We start from the raw sequence: 3,845 nt of genomic DNA on the forward strand, positions 1-3,845 counted from the left end.
CATTTTAAACAGACAAAATTCCCCAAAAAAGATTTCGTAGTCTTCTCCAAATTATTCAGTCATGCAATCTCATTATCCCTTTATGACAAATATAACCTATTTAGCACAAGTGCCATCGTTGTCCTTCTCATTTCGACAAGTCTATGCGGACCCACGTTCTTTATGTCTTTAGAACTTATCTGACACATTTTTCTTTTTCTCTCCCCACCACCACCGCCTCCTCATCTCAGGGTAAAAATTTGTTTCTTGTCTTTTGCTGTGTGCTGAATGTCAGTCTCAACAAAACTGAGCTATGGCTTTGTTTAAAATCAGTCAGTAAGTCCCTCCCTTTTATTTTAATTCTCCTGCTTCACTGGTATTTCTTTTGTAATTGTAAATATGTTTAGATCTTTTCTTTCTTAAAAGAAAATAATAAGCCACAAAACCAAAAGCTTTCTCTCGTCCATAAAACCGCTTTTAGAATCAGTTTTATTTCTTCCTTTCTTTTCACCAATAAAATTCCTGAGATTTATCTATATTTTCTTTTTTTTTTTATATTCTCACTAGGTGCTCTACCTTTCAGAATCTTCAGTCATTTTTGTTACTTGCAAACAAAACTAAACTTTTACTTTTTAAAAAAGACTACTTTACTCAGTTATGCCAATATAGTCTCACGAACTAGGAACTTTTACAATCTTGACTCTCTCTGTGTTTTGATGAAATGCCTTTATCCCTTAGCGTATCAGTCAGCTATAGCCATAATAACATTGTGTGACAAACCACATCAAAACTCAGTGGCATATAGCAATAAGCATTTTTTTCTTACTCATCTGTGAATTCTCTGGAGTTCAGCTAATCTAGAATTGGCTCAGCTGGATTTGTTTCCTAGCTGTGAACTGAGTTCACCTGTTTCTTATTCACCTTATTCACATTTAACTAACGGAGGCATATTTTTCTTATGGAAAAAGATAGACTTGCAAGAGGCCAAGTCTAATCAGGCAAGCACGTTTCAAGTTCTGCTCATATTATTCCCACTATCATCCCACTAGACAAAGCAAGTCATACAGTTTATGCCCAAGATCAATTGGGCAGAAAAATATATTTCTCTCATGTAAGGAAATAGGACGTGAATATTTGCTAAGCAATAATCTAATTTACCTCACTTGGGCTTGATACTGTACTATACTGCCTGATTTTAATTCCATCTTTAAATAGAGATAGAAGTGATGATGCAGGCACTGTGGTATTCATTTTGTTATGTTGCCCTGGACAGTTTTGCAGATGGTGCATCGAGTAGGCCATTTTGCAAATGAATTTTTTTTTTAAATTATTTACATCTGTGTCCTCACATTTGGTCCGGTGGACATGAATGAAGCCTGGGCTATGCTCCAGGATTAGGTCATTGTCTAAGCATGATGTGATGAGTTTGTGGACTAAGATGTTGTTAAGGGAAAATCAAGAAATCCTTTTAATCATAAAAATAGGCCTTAATTTTACTCTCTCCCCCCAATTTTTATTGTGTAAAAATAAACATAACATAAAAATTTACTATCTTAACCATTTTTAAGTGGACAGTTCAGTGGTATTAAGTATACCATTGTTGTGCAATCATCACCACCATTCATCTTCAGAACTCTTTCATCTTGCAAAACTGAAACTCTGTACCCATTAAACAATAACCCCATTCATCTCATTCCCCCAGCCCCTGGCAATCACAATTTTACTTTCTGTCCTTATAAATTCTACTACTCTTTATATCTCAAATAAGTGCAATTATACAGTATTTGTCTTTTTGAGGTTAGCTTATTTCATTTAGCATAATGTCCTCAAAGTTCACCCATTTTATAGCATATGTCAGGATTCTTTACTTTTTAAGGCTAAAAAATCTTTTATTATATATGTATGTATATACATATTTTTTGTTGTTTATCCATTATTCAGTCAATGGACACTTGAGTTGCTTCCAAATTTTATCTATTATTAAAAATGCTGCTATGAGCATCCGTATACAATATCACTTCAAGATTCTGCTTTCCATTATTTTAAATATATACCCTGAAGTGGAATTACTGGATTACATGATATATCTATTTTCAATTATGTGAGTAACCATCATACTGCTTTCTATAGTGGCTCTACTATTTTACATTCTCATCGATGTCTTTCTATTTATTTATATCTTAATTTCTTTCAAAAATGTTTTGTAGTTTTCATTGTACAAAACTTTCACTTCTCTGGTTACATTTCATTTTTTATTATTATTTATTATTATTTATGCCTACAGTGCCTATAATTCCTAGGTGGTCTCCCATTCAAGTACTAAATAGGTCTGACCCTACTTAGCTTCTGAGATCAGACATCAGGCTTGTTCAGGATGGCATGACCCTACACTGTGGACTGTGGCTCCACTGGGGCACAAATCCAGGAACTTCTGAGTATAAAGCAGACATGCTAACCACTGCACTATGGAACCATGTCCAAGTATTTCATTTTTTGATGTTATTGTAAATAAAATTGTATTTTTAATTTTCTTTTAGTATTGTCCATTGTTAGTGCACAGAAATTCAGCTGTTTTTTGTTTGTCGACTTTGTATCCTGCTACTCTGCTAAATTCATGTATTAATTTTAACATTTTATTATGGAATCTTTAGGGTTTTGTACATACAAAATCATATAATCTATGAACAGAGATAATTTTATTTTTCCACTTTCAATCTGAACCACTTATTTCTGTTTCTTGCTTATTTGCTCTGACAATCTGACAAGGACTTCCAGTACTGTGTTGAACAGAAGTGGCAAAAGCAGACATCCTAACCTTGCTCTTAATTTAAAGGAAAAGCTTTTGGTTCTTCACCATCAAGTATGATGTTGACTGTGAGATTTTTGCCTATGACTTTATTATGTTCAGATAGTTTCTATCTATTCCTAGTAGGTCATGTGTTTATTGTAAAGGGTCTCAGATTTTTTTCATACGCTTTTTCTGCATCAATTGAGATGATCGCATGAGGTATTTTTTTTTCCTTTCGGTTTTCAATGTGTTATGTCACATTGATCAATTTGTATATGTTGAATCATCTTTGCAGTCCAAGAATAAATTCCACTTGGTTATGGTGTATAATCCTTTTAATATGCTTCTGAATTTGGCTTGCTAGTGTTTTGTTGAGGATTTTTGCGTCAGTGCTCATAAGGGATATTGATATATATAAAGGATATAGATATACCATCTCTTTTCTCATAGTGTCTTCATCAGACTTTGGTATCAAGATAATTCTAGACTCAATATAATTTAAAGAGTGCCCTGCCTCTTCAATTTCTTTGGGGGAAGTAAAGATTGAAATAGGTTGGTATTAGGATCCTTAAATGTTTGTTGGAATTCACTGCTGAATCCATCAGGTTCATGGCTTTTTTTTCTTTTTGGGAGATTTTTAATTACTGATTCAATCTTCTTACTAGTTATAAATCTATTCAGATTTTCTGTTTCTTCATGGCTTACTCTTAGTAGGTTTTGTTTCTAGAAATTTGCCCATTTTGTGTAGGTTATTCAATTTGTTAGGATACAGTTGTTCATAGTAATCTTATAATCATTTTTATTTCAATAAAATTAGTAGTAATGTCCCGATTTTCACCTCATAATTTTTACTCCAGCTAGCTAAAGGTTTGTCAATCCTGCTAGCTTTAGATTTAGTTTCTTTTCTTTTCCTGGTTCATTAAGTTATAAAGTTATGTTGGTTTGAGGTCTTGTTTTATAACATTTATAGATAAATTTCTCCCTTAGCACTGTTTTTGCTGTCTTCCATATGTTTCAGTATGTTGTGTTTTTCTTTGTATTCATCTCTAAGCTTTTCCTAATTTTCCTTGTGATTTAT

Source organism: Pteropus alecto, unplaced genomic scaffold (assembly GCF_000325575.1).
Source record: "Pteropus alecto unplaced genomic scaffold, ASM32557v1 scaffold7, whole genome shotgun sequence".
Taxonomy (NCBI): Eukaryota; Metazoa; Chordata; class Mammalia; order Chiroptera; family Pteropodidae; genus Pteropus; species Pteropus alecto.